General features: G+C 33.8%; 1 protein-coding gene and 2 long non-coding RNA genes across 3 annotated transcripts in view; 1 reads left to right on the top strand and 2 right to left on the bottom strand.

Moving 5' to 3' along the window:
• The window catches only part of LOC126868715 (HIRA-interacting protein 3), a 90280-nt gene that overhangs the window by 13260 nt on the left and 63253 nt on the right, over positions 1 to 13767 (top strand). The window lies entirely within an intron of this gene.
• Positions 1217 to 8328, bottom strand: LOC126868746 (uncharacterized). The gene is made up of 2 exons (XR_007690740.1): positions 7965 to 8328; positions 1217 to 7834 (listed from the first exon to the last, which is right to left on the bottom strand). It is a non-coding gene; the product is annotated as an uncharacterized LOC126868746 (long non-coding RNA).
• On the bottom strand, positions 8331 to 12672 carry LOC126868744 (uncharacterized). Its single transcript, XR_007690738.1, has 3 exons — positions 11991 to 12672; positions 10446 to 11811; positions 8331 to 9976 (listed from the first exon to the last, which is right to left on the bottom strand). It is a non-coding gene; the product is annotated as an uncharacterized LOC126868744 (long non-coding RNA).

Raw genomic sequence — 13767 nt, 5'->3', positions numbered from 1 at the left:
AATGACCAAATGATAGAACGACATATCTAGTCAACGATTTCAGTTCACAAAACTTCGGTCCAATGGAACAGTCACAACCTTGACGGAACATAAAATCACGTCTCTTAAATTGGTTGAAAGTTTCCGAACATGCGTTCTCCCACCAATCGCAATCGAAAGGCTAAAATAGCAGCAAAACATAACATTCTGAGTGGCATCCGGGCACGCTCCTTGGATGGACGAGTAAACCTTGACACGCATCACGTGTTCGGTATTCGGGGCAAAACAATTCGCGATATTTCCACTGAATTTCAAGCCCGATCTCCATTCCAGTTTTGGTCGGTTGAAATAACCGCGAGAATAGTCGTTGGCTATTGCGTGACTAACCAGACGAGCCGGAAATTTCGATCATATGACAGTGCAAGTGAAGGTACTTGGATTACCTTGCCCAAGCTTGTTACAAAGCCGTTCTTCTACGTCTTTCTCTTTTTGTCATTGGGAAGAAAGCGCCGGTAACTCCCGTTAGGTTCGCGTTAGGTGTTTGAAAAACACGTTCGTGCGCGAACCAAATGAATTATTTATACGATCGTTACTGGCCGCAATAAGTTACCTTAATAGACACGCCACATTTCCATCGACAATTCGTACGTAAGATCGAGAGAAAAGATCGTTGTCTCGAGCGAGCTCGTTATTACGAAAATGTAATTAGGCAGTAGGAGGAAACACAGGGATAGTTGATGTTCTTCGAGAGAATCCACGGTATGGATAACCCCGTATCATCGATATTTTATACCTAATATACTAATTTTTGTCTGTCATTGTTTCTCTTTCTTCGCTATACATATCCGATATATCTGTTTGAGTTCCAAGCAGCGCGATCGCGCTGTTTCGATTTTGTGTGGAAAAGTCCCAATACATTTGAACGCTACGGACGACTGATGGTATTTTGTATTTCATTGTTATCTTCTCAATAATTATTATTGAACAAAACTAGAAATATTTATAAACTAATAGTACGCATATATAATAATATATATGTATTTCATAAAATAACAAATATGACGAACGCTATTGCACCGCTTGATTCTCTTCGTAATCGATTAAGACAATCGCTATCGCGCTGTTCGGGATTTTTCGACCCTGTTTTTTCAATGACCCCTGGGACTCAAACGGATATACAGCTACGTATTTGTTGCGTGCTCGGAATTAAACACTGATTGAATAAGGACGACCAAACTTTTCAATGTGAAATATTTTTTTATTTATCTTACATATGAAAATGTATTATGTATTTAATTATTGGAAAGAAATTAACGTATCGGATTCTCTTTTACATGTTTTCCGTTATTTACATTGCTTTCTCGTCAAATTATTCAACGAGCTGCTCGTGCACTCTGGAATAAATTATGCCGATCATATCGCTCATTTTAGATGGCCTATCGAGCGATTTATGTTCGATTCTGTGTTTGATTGCTGGAAAATGATTTGTAAACGGTTAATTGATTCGACAGTTTGGTATATTCGAGTCAGAGCGATTTCCTCTATCGGAGCTATATCTAAAAATTAATTTCAAATATGTAATTACGAACATCCTAAACACGACACGTGTATCATTTCGTTATACAGCTACGTTAATGCAAAATTACAATTTCCTGCGGTTTCGAGTAAATATTAGCTTAATGGGATTTTGCGTTAAATTCTTGGAGAAAAATATGTAAATCATTTTTATGTGGACGCATCTTTTTCTGGGAACCCTGTAAACTGTAAATTGTTGCTTTAATGGTAACGAATAGTTGATGACATTCGTGTGGATATAACGTTCGTCTGAGATGATATTTCGCGTCGAAATTTTCGCACATGTGTATATCAGAACTTTTCGTAGAAATTATACTTATCGCTATTATCTTAAACTATATTAAGTTGAAGATCTCGCGATTAAACTAAAGGACGTCTGTATGTTGATTGACGCGACATTTTTCCATTTTTGTATTCATGTATATAGGGTATCTGAAAAATGAGATTTTATGAAAAATATTCCGTAATAAAAGTTAATTCATAAATAATGAAATATATATTGCAACTTTTGATCGAAGTAAACGCATCGTTCAAATCAATAAAATTGGGAAGTCATTGAGGAGAGAATATAATAGAGTTCGTGAAATTCGTACAATTTCAGATTGTAATGTTTAATAAAATTGATGCAAGAAGATAATGAAATGATTAATTATAAATTATTTATCAGTAGCCAAACGTCTATGGGAAAAATCAAGCCGGATTGGGAAAATAACAAGCATATTAAGACAATATAGAGATATCTAATTTGGATCGGAAGTGTATCGACAAATATTTTCTATTACGTGAAACAAAATAGTGGCTGCGGTATCTCTACAATTTGATTTGTTCGTACTTGTATTATACTTATATCAGCACGGTCTCTGGTGATTTGGAACCTATCTAAAATTTAAAACTGTAGTTCCTACGTGTCTCCAACTGTACCAAAAACCATTGTTGTTCACTTTGCGAGTATGCACTAAACTGAGACAAAGCATTCGGCTGGTACAGTTTCGCTGCCGAAAATAGAGATCCATGTGCCTTGCACTACTAGAGACCTTATATTAGAGTACATACCACAATGATATATGCGTATTATTCAATCCAAAGTAGTCACTAGTAACCTCGTAGTTGATGCGATTATAAATAAACAAATAGGAAAAAGAAAATAGAGATATCATGTAACCAAGGAATTATTAAAGGCAGAGGCTGCTGGTGAAAATTGACGCGTATGCAAAAACATGAACAGTGTCGACATACAAAAACGAGTGTTAGTAACAATTTTTGTTACTCCTGAGCGAAACAACTGAAAACTTTCGTATATATACAAAAATATAGAACGTTGAATTGTTAACGTGAAATTATTACTAAATACTCCAAGGAAGAAAAATACTAGCTTAGATAATAACGAATTATATATATAGATTATAGATTATATATATACGAACATGATGGATAGAACAAAAATCTCTTTTTAGACTTTTAAAGAAGATGATATTCCTTTTGAGCTCTTTTTTGGAAACATCTCTATCCAGATTATAAAGAAGAAATCTTTTCTGCTTTCTTTAGAGAAAATTTCTTTTCTGTATTTCTACGAATATTTCCTAGATGTTAGATAAAAGTCTTTGTTACGATTTTGTTCGATTTTGTAATATAAAATAAAACTCCTTCCTGCAAATTGTATATAAAAAAAATCTATTCGCACGTCAGATTCCGTGAACTATTTGTGGGAACTTTAGATTTAGTACAGAAGTTGTATATACGCAATTCGATAGGTAATGGGCGAGGATTACGTTTCGATAGCGTTGTCAGTTCCGATTACGTACACAGCAAAACAACAGTGGTATAATTTCGCTGTTACTCTTTGATCGATGACAATGTTCCGTTTAGCGAAGAGTCGATATCACGAAACGGCACACCATTAATCCAGTTGGATTAATATATTTTTGAAAACAAATTGATAGTAGAAATGTTTTTGCATGATATAATTCGGAACGATATTTAGAACGAAATAAGCGACTTTGAAATAATCTTCCTCCGATGCTTCATAAACAAAATATGGAGTAAACGAAAAAGAGCGAGATTTTTTTACATTTCGTTTTATACCTTAAGAATTATTTTTCGTACATGCAAAAGTTTCAGTAGGATGTTGTAGCTAATGAAGTTATTTGTAAAACGAGATAAAGTTGTTCCATTTTCACAGCAGGCAGTCAGAGGACATCGACGCAGCCCTCGCACCGTTTCTTAATCATACGTGCGAAAACTGTAATTGATGGAAAAAATCGCAAACTTTGTAAACGTATTTCTATCCCTTATGGGTGTTTAATTGATATAAAAAAATTAACATATAATACAAATAATAAACTGTGAAACGACGCCAGTTTCATCTCTTACTGTTTAATAGTTCAGCGTTCGCGAATTTTTGAAAAAAAATCTATCTTTGAGCCAATCAGTTCTATTGTTGCTGAAAACATGTTTTATTTTTAAATTACGTGGAATGATTAAAAAAATCGGTAAAAACAGATTTCACAAAAGTAGGACGTAAAGTGGGAAAATAATAGCATTTTACAACTAAGCGAAAGTAACCATCAACATGTTTTAGCATCACAAGCGTTTGAATGAAAAGATATTTTCACACTTGCATATCAAAATCCAGATCTTCCAGATAGCGTACGAGCTCAAGGGATAAAGTAAGATAAGCTCATACACTTTTATTGTAAATTTTAAATTTCCCGTATTGTAAGTTGACAAATTGATTGTGCGAAAACTAATAGACGGATCGATTCGAAATTTGGTACCTATTTTAAAATGACTAGAACTTGTTTATCTCAGAGCCTCGATATTGAATGATAATTTTAACGTACGGTATAAACTACTTAAGAAAAGTGTATTTTGTTCTACTTCTTACTAATTCATAATCTCTCAATTTTATTCACTTTACAGATAATTTCATTAGCTGCAACTTTCCATTGAAACCTTTTCACGTACAATAAATAGTTTTTAAGTTTTATAAAGCGAGATATAAAAAAAGGTAGTGCTTTTTTCGTTTAATCGATATTTTGCTTATAAAGCACCGGCGGAAAATTGTTTCACAATTGCTTATTTTGTTCTAAATATCGTCCCGAAGCATACCACGCAAAACCATTTATACTATCAATTTCTTTCTGAAATCATCTATTTTAGGCTTAATTCGGCTGAACTACATGGGAAGATCGTTACAACAGGTAAGAAGAGATAGATGCATGAATCGTGATTGCGCGCAAATAAATGCGACCAAATTTCTTTTCCTTTCTTCTGGTAAGTCGGCTAACATCGATTTCATTCTGCTGCAATTACAGCTGGCAATAACTCGAAATATAGGACGACAGCCTTGTGGAGTTTGTTCATGGGTGCCCGACTGTCTCGCGTGGTCTACGCTCCACCGACGACCACACCCGTCTTTAAGCACGTAACTGGATGAAACCTAATTTCTACGAATTCAGAATGGAATTTCATAATTTAGCAAAATCGATAGGAATTCGATGAACTTAAATTCTTTCCGCATCACTATATCGATTCGTTGCTTTCCTTCCGAATTTTCAGTAAAACTTGGTCCTTCATCCTATGCCGTTATTTGAGAGTATCGAATATAATTGATATTTCATTTCTCTCAATTTCGAATATGTTTTGGCATTTACTTAATCCTATATTGGTGTTATAGGATCATAGGGGATACAGTAATTTTAGTTGAATATTTTAATAGGAGAAGGGTTATTCGCTTGCACTTGATTGTTTGCGTTTTTCTTTAACAACATCTTATACTTTTATACTAAATGCGACCTGTAATTAAAAAAGGTGTTGATATAGTTAATTCAAGATCTATAAAAATGAAATATTAAAGCGGATTATAAATGACTTAATTACAATCTCCATCTCCGTTTTCAAATGAAGCTTAATGGAAATGGAAAATACCGAAATTTTGATTTTCATATTGTACTTTTTCTATAAGTCTCTAAAAAATTCAATTTTAAATTATCTATTAATTGTTTAACTTACTTGTCCGAGTACACGATCGTTAAATATTTGAGTGGTTTTTATTGCTTGACCAAAATTAATTTGAGCTGTAGCAGAGTTTGAGTTTGAGTTTGAGCAGAGTTGTAATTGTCCCTGATACTATTTCGTTGCATTGATATCGCGAATTCTTAAGAAACGTGGTAGTTAATTGACTGTTAGTTGTTAGTTATTGTTATTGGTATTATTTTTGATATCTAGCGAATATTCGAAAACGAGATGTAACATGTATATGAGGTTATATATCGATCATTTGAGGATTTGATGTGATCAATTTATAGGTAGGCCGAACATGACGAATTCAAGGGGGGATATGGTTAGAATTATTAATATTCTCTGAAGCGAACTCAGATTAGCCGCGAATTGTAAAATCTTGATGTGAAAGATTAAATTTATATGTATATTGCATATTACTCTAAATCGAAACTCTTAGTTTATATATCTTGCATATTCACGAATTTTAAACATGAATATATTTACTTTTCTAGAAATATTTGTGAGCAAAGTAATTAGAAAATTATTTTAAAGCCCTGATAATGTAAAAGATGTAAACAGAGTTTTTAATTGTATCGTCTTAATTACATTACATCGCCACTTTGTTAATTTATCATTAAACAAGTATTTACAGGAGTGTTATAATAATTAGAAATATTGGATTACACGTTTAGTTTTTGTATTCCATGCTGTTGAACCGAATTTCATTATTCTCACGATTGTGCGAATAAACTTTATAAGAAGGCATGAATAATGAAATTATAACACCTTTAATAATTATTCGTCGGTTATATGTGTTTATCTGAGTACATAAGCTGTTGTGCCACTTCGAATATTAACGTCTTTTTCTCGTGTCGGTCTGTCTATTGATTTGCCAGCATCAGCACTCTAGAATAACATTTCTTTTCTTGTGGACACTGGGGTGAACGTTCTTTAACCTTTGACTTTTCGCTTTAAGCTTCTCAAAGAAGTCGTTAGCCATCCGACACTTGGCACCTCGACAAGCTCGTCAACCTCGAACACTGAATACCTAGTTATATGAAGAAGTCGCGATTATCTCTCATTTCAAAGAGAAGTAGCCAGATAAGGACGGGTTCATTGGAATTCGATATTATTTAATTCGTAGATATCGTTTATGAGCTTGATACATGATAATCAGCTACGTATGTGTTTAGCGATAAAGAATCTTTGCTTTGCGCTTTGTGTATCTCCGTGTGATGTTTTATTTTGAAAATTATTATAGCAGAATAGATAGGTAAAAAGCAAATACGTAATATCTACGAACGCTTTCAATCAATATTCGTTAATATAGAAAAAAAAACGCGACTAATATTTTATTGTATGAAAGGTTCATGAAATTCAATCCAGTACCGGTGGTATTGATATTGATCATCAAACAAATGATGTGACTGTTTGACGCGCATCCCAAACTAGAGATTGCCGAGAATATCGATAAACTCGTTTAAAAGATGCATTTCGTTACGCACCACTTATTCTCGACAAATTGAATATTGTTTGCAAATGCGATTAATCGCAATATAATTAATTCATAAATAACAATTTGAACAATGTAAAGGCGCGTCGCGATATATTGTTTGGCGATTATCTTTTTCCTTAGAAAAGAAGAATTTATCATCGTTCATTATTTTATCTTTGATGAAGTACGATAGATTCTACATATAATCTTCGTACAGCCACAGAATTCAAAACTGAAACTTTTAGTCTTTATGTGCTTTTAGTCATGTTTATAATTCCTGTGTTTCGATATCCGAATTACGTTGCTTTGCTTATCAACTAATTTTATGACCTCGTTATATCGTGGTCTATATATATATATAATATATGTATACTCCGATGATCTCTACACGCGTTTGTCATGTCTCGATAACGATGACGGAAGTAGGAACTTACGCTTCCTGGAGTGAAAACGCATCGCTTCAACGACTACGATCAAATCTCCGAATTGAACTCATCTGTAGAAAATTACGTAAATAATTTATAGGAAACGGTCGCTCTGTTTGAAAAAAGAATGCAAACTGTTTATAATTGAACCTTCGACTTTTGTTTCTGCCTACGTTTTGAACAGCTTTATTTTTACGTTCGCCTCCATTGTCGATCTATTTATTCACGCATCGCAGCAACGTCCTAATTAGATTTACCTTTGTTTCTTGCAGTTTCTTGCTCGAACAACTGAACGATCAATTATTTCTAAGATGGAGACGTTGCTTCGTTAAATTTCAGTGAAGTTTACATGGATTCACTAGGATAAAATACACGGATTGTCGACTAATATCGATATGGATATGAGAGATAAATTAAAAATCACGAAATTTAAACACAAAAATTTTAGTATTAATTCATATGTAGTATGCAGCGTGCAAAGTACATACTGTAAAGTCAATATATAATATACCATAGATAACGAATATCCGATTAGCATCGAACATATTGAGCATTGAAATTGTTGTATCACGGTGCCGTGACGTTTTCTGTTCTCTGAATATCTATGGTCGTTTTTTATAGGTCAATTCTTAATTTCTCATTTTCAGTCATACGATTTATATCTAGTGACCTCTTTCCTCGAATACACCTTGTCATCAATCTCTTATGCAGACGCTTACGTATGTTCGTGAATTACTAAACAGATTTCCATGGAACTAATACTGTGGACCCTTAACAACCATTAGGAGGGCTCATATTTCGTATACAATTGTTTTTCCAGTCAATTTATATTATGAAATGATATTTCGATATATGTATGTCGGATCACGATTCGAATTTTGGGCGCGCGACGACTCTTCATGTGGACTAGCCATCGTTTCACAAAGCCAAGATTTTATTTACACGTATATACAGGTCTATCACTAAGCTTAACAAATAATAAGTACAACTAATAATAAGTCTAACAAACACTAAGCCTAATGAATAATACGATCTACGAATAATTAAATTAAATAATACTATTAGCAATGTTTGAGTTCAAACGAATCCACGGTCACCGGGATAACTCCTTACTAAGCGAAACTAACTTAGACGCAAATGCGATCGTCGAAAATGCTCGATGTATCACTCTCCAAGGCAATCGCAAGAATGCCAGCCTCGTGGAGATTTTTCTTCCTGTACGATTGCATTTTGTTTTCTATACCCGTTTGGAAGCATCGAGAAGGTTCCAAACGCCGTTGCTAGGCACACTCGTTGGAAGCATCGAGAAAGTTCCAAACGCCGTTGCTAGGCAGTTTCTGCCTGGAGTTTTGATTACTAATACAATGTATGTCCCATTGCATCGGCACCTCCGAGGCAACATCACACGTGGCTAGGCCCGCTCTCGAGGCCGCATGCCGCCACAACCACATTTCTCGGAAAACACATACAACCACTCCAGACCTCCGTTAGATAAAACATCCATCCCGTGACCGTGGCTACGTTCAGCGACCGATTGTCACCTCGAACCCAATCTCGCTTATTACAAATCTTAAGCAATTACAACTATAATAAAATCTAGGCTAAGGTACTAGAGGATGTTCCCAAAATTTCCAAGGAAAGGCTTCGGCTTTCCTTTCATCTCCGACATGTATATTTCTTTCTTCATTTACGTTTCATGATCTTGTACCTTCTCAACTTGTATTATATTGTAAAATTATCTTAGAAGTCCCTTTTCTCATCTATCTTTTGTGTTGTTGAAACAGACATAAATATATATATGTATATGTATATATATAGTCGTGAATAATTAGTGAGACAAGATCGCTAGTTTTAAAGTATAGTTAGTAGAACATAATGGTCGGTTTATGCTATTTTCTTGCTATAAAAATTCACATTGATTAGTTTAAAATATTTCGAGACTATAAGTCTTCGACTTCTTCATAACCATCAAGTTTTTTCATTACTCCAAGAAAATTTGTTCTCGCGATAAGAAAGAATGATAGTGTATAATGAAGTCGCGAGAATGTGATGGATGACTAATTAGTTGTCAGCTCGAGTCATGCAATTCTTTCTTCATGGAATTTCTTTCCTTGAATCAGATGTAGACGAGCTTTATAGTACTTAGAGATGAAAGACCATTTTTCTTTTGTTAATAAGTGCGCGCTACTTCTCTTTAACGACAATACTTCATTCGTCTAAATAGTAACAATCTTTTTCAGTTTCAATGAGTTCGGTTTTTTTTAACATACATAACGTACCGAGCTTCTTCCTCCCGTGACGCAACTTAACATTTTCTTTAAACGCAAGTTTCGCTGACTTTCCCCAGTAATGGGAAATATTCTTTTTGCTGATATTCTTGCGCAACCCTCGTTTATTATCCGGTGTAATTAATCTGTCTAGAACTGGATTGGTTTCGAGGAGATGGACTGGAGATGGATCGAATTCTTATTCGATCGACTTAATTCTTCTGCGACAATTTCTGCGACCAGGAAAATAGCATAAATCATTTTATGAGATTAATCTAATCGGGGGGCTGAAGATCTAGAATTCGAGATAATTATAGATAAAAGCCAGACAATCGTAACAAAGTTTTACAAAAATATTGATAAATTTTTTTTAAACTAATAGTTTTCGTACAAAGGCTTTATCGCAATAGACCGTGGTAGTTAGGGTAGGTTAGGAATTGAAACAGCATCTTGTGTCGTAAGATTTGTAATATAAATATTGAGGCATACAGATTATTTTTAAACGAACTGTATAATTTTTTCACGATTTTGTGGTAAAGTTAATCGTTCGTGCATGCGTAACGAATATGGAGAGAAACGTTGCACGTTCTTTTAACTCTACCAAGGCATTAAATTTCCTTAGCATTCAAATGAAAATACCGAGGCCTGTATGAAAATCAGCATTTTTTCCTCGCTTAGTTTGTTTTAATATTTGTTCATTACCTTCCTTTTGAAGCATGCATCGACGCTTCCTAACTACATTTATTCCTAGGCTAAGCTCGAAGCAACCGCACGATAGGTCTTCAAAACGAATGCGTCGGCTGCGATTATTTTACATTCAAAAAGTATTTATTATTATTTCTTCTTTATTGGAAGCATTTAAGAGGAGCTTTCTTTTAAAAGCGAAATAATGAAATAAAATGATGAAATGATATTTGATTTAGATATTACAAATGGTTTTTAAATGAGAAATTTTATGACTGACTGACTAGTTCCATCTTCCAGTAGTGGTAAGTTGACGTAATTGCGGTGATATTTCCGGGTATGATTAAATCCAGTTAGAATTGATATATACATACATAGAAATGATATTGTAAATTAAAAGATGACGCATGATTAATCATCTATCAGTTTTATATAACGACCAAATCTGTTGCAGTTAGAAAAATAAACGTTTGACATGTTCTTTATTAGGTTATTTCGTTGTTTATATTTATAAAAAGAGGGGTATGAAGAGAAATGGCGAATATTACATTATTTATATTTTGCTGTTTAATTGAAACATCAAATAAACATTTCATTATTTTTAGCTATATCTACTACTAAGACCATACCATGGATTTGTATAATATCACGGTAATGAACTTGTGCGAAATTTTTTAAGTTGTGACAAAATTATAGGGATGGCTACTGATAAGTAGTAGAACCCACGCGTGGCCGGACTTTACAAATTTCTGTCTAACTTTCGTGAACAGTTTGAAACTGTTTCATTGTGATTGGTGGGTATCAGTGAAGTAAAATATCTCTCTCTTTCTCTCCCTCTTCCTCTCACTCTCTGCCTCCAACTTTCACACACACGCATGCACGCACATACCAAGAGAAAATAACAAAAGTCGGATAAGTGAGGCAATTAAGAAAATTTCATTTCGCGAGAGGAATGCGAAGGTTAAGTCTCGCTAAACGTCACGGAATTAAAAAAAGGTGCATATTACTGAGACGTTTATTAAATTTTTGAAACAATTTTTTCGTGTTGTTTATTAAGAATTTTAACAAGGAAAATACTTCATTGTTGAAGAGTTACACGTAATACTCCTACGACAATTGCCATTCTTGATTTTTTCTATCTTGAGTAAGAGGAGCATAGATCTTTGTTATTATATTTGCTATAATATTTACCATTGTTACGATTAGTAAATTAATAAAAATATTTAAGTAGCATATGTAAATTAAATATATACAAAAATCAAAAAGATACGTGGTTAAACGAACGCTGTATCATTCGAAGTATTCAGTTCACTCAATACACACACCACAAAAGTATTCAAGGCTAAAGGATGAGCAAATCGATCTTCTGCTTCCTTTGCGCCCGCTAAAAAGCAAAAATACCGATCTTGATATCACTAACAGATAACCAATGTACCGTGTCGATTAAAAAATAGTGAAAAGGATAGAATATGAAACACAAAAAGAATTGACACTTTTTCAACTCCTTATCGGATAACTACAAATGTGAATATCACAAAACGGGTCAATCACAAATCTACTTACTCAATACGTAAAAATAACCTCACAAGTAGAATAGGTACGTGATATTGTCACTGGTCTAATATAAAAGCGCAAACGGTATGTTTCTGAGACGTGGTTTTGTGAAGTACGAGAACCGACGAGTGCTGCTTGTTGGTAAGGTCGTGCAAGCTCTGTGCCACGTGCCATTATCAAAAGCTCACCCCTTTTCTCTGTTTTATCGGCTGTAGCTACAAGTTCGCCACACATGCGATAATTTTATAGAGCGTTCGTGAATTTTGGACAGGTGGCGACAAAAATCTGTCGACTTGTATAGAGCTTTCGGAAAACAGCTAGTGCTGAAAAAATCGCAGCTTAAAATAATTATACACTTTATCGACGAGATTCTTGTTGGTCCTCGAACACGTATCCGCTGCTATTCCATCTTTAATTGGACTCTCTGGGCTCGTTTGTCTGTTCTTCTTGACGGAAATCCAGCCGACTCGTAGAATTTAATTTCAACAAATTTATTCAGTTACGTGACTCAATTTTTAAAGTTGCCTTTAATAGCTCCTTTTTTTATTCTTTCTAAGAGGGAACCTGATAAGACCAACTTTTGTATCAAGTGGATCGACCTATTGACCTATATTTCGAATAATTTTTGGTTCTTATGGATACCGATCCTCTCGTTTATATTTATTTATATTTAATTCTATCATTTTGACAAACCAGTTGGCATGTTTTCTTGGTACTCGTTATTATTCGCATTACTCGTATTACTCGCCGATACAAATTTCACGAGTTCGAATTCACCAAGATTCTAAGAAAACTTGTTGAAAAAATGTAATAAATTTATTAAGAGATTCACAGGAATATTCATGTAAATTTATTATATATAGAGTAGAGAAAAAGTAAGATAAATTTAATAACAAATGAATTAATAGAAATGTAAATATTTCGATACATTTAACATTTCTTTTTCAACCATTTTTCTTTTCAAACCCTGCTCTCAACAATTATTCAATATCTTCCAAAGGCTTCTACGAGTATAAATCGTTGCAAATTCAGCATTTCATTAAAACAGCTCGCATGGACGTATAATGATTAATCGATTTCTCTTGCAAGTCGACTACCTGAAATTCCATGTAGTGGGCATATAGGAACTAAACGCGACCACATCGTCACCAGCAACATTTCGGCTAATAGCTTTCGGCTGTATAAGTTGTAAGCTACGTGATATTTCTAGTTAGAAGGTTCTATGGATTCTGAATTTGATCGATGATTAATTTAACCAAGTCATGTTATCATTTGCTATTGTTTATGATCTAGTCCTAAAAAATCTAGTTTTAAAGCCCATTGGTTTCGTTAAATGTTAATCCCAGGAAAAGTAAGTTCTCTTATTCATTTAAGAGTTATGTTTATTTTATAACGTAGAACTTGTGTAAAATATAGCATTGTCTGTCATTTGTAGAATACGAAATTCTTTTATATATTTGCAATAGTATTAAAATAAGATTTTCTCAGATTAATGATTTAGTTACTCGTATCATTTATCACAGTTATTTTACGAGAGATGACTATTAAAATATGGTTTTTTTTTTTGTTACATGAAGAATTATTTTAGTATTCGGTTAATCACTGCAGAAAGTTTATTTGCAATTTTCTTTTGCGAGCTTTTAATTCGACGTGCAATTTCCTTGTGCACTTCCATGAACTGCGAATGTTGCAGGATAGGTGTGATTAGGTACTGCCTCCATAAAAAGTAGATCACATAGAACTTGTAAGATCTGGTTTCAAGCAATTTAATATTATTTTGACTTAT

This window comes from Bombus huntii, chromosome 8 (assembly GCF_024542735.1).
Source record: "Bombus huntii isolate Logan2020A chromosome 8, iyBomHunt1.1, whole genome shotgun sequence".
In the NCBI taxonomy this organism is placed as follows: Eukaryota; Metazoa; Arthropoda; class Insecta; order Hymenoptera; family Apidae; genus Bombus; species Bombus huntii.
Note: the sequence above shows the minus strand (reverse complement) of the source record. Positions and strands in the feature narration are given on the sequence as shown.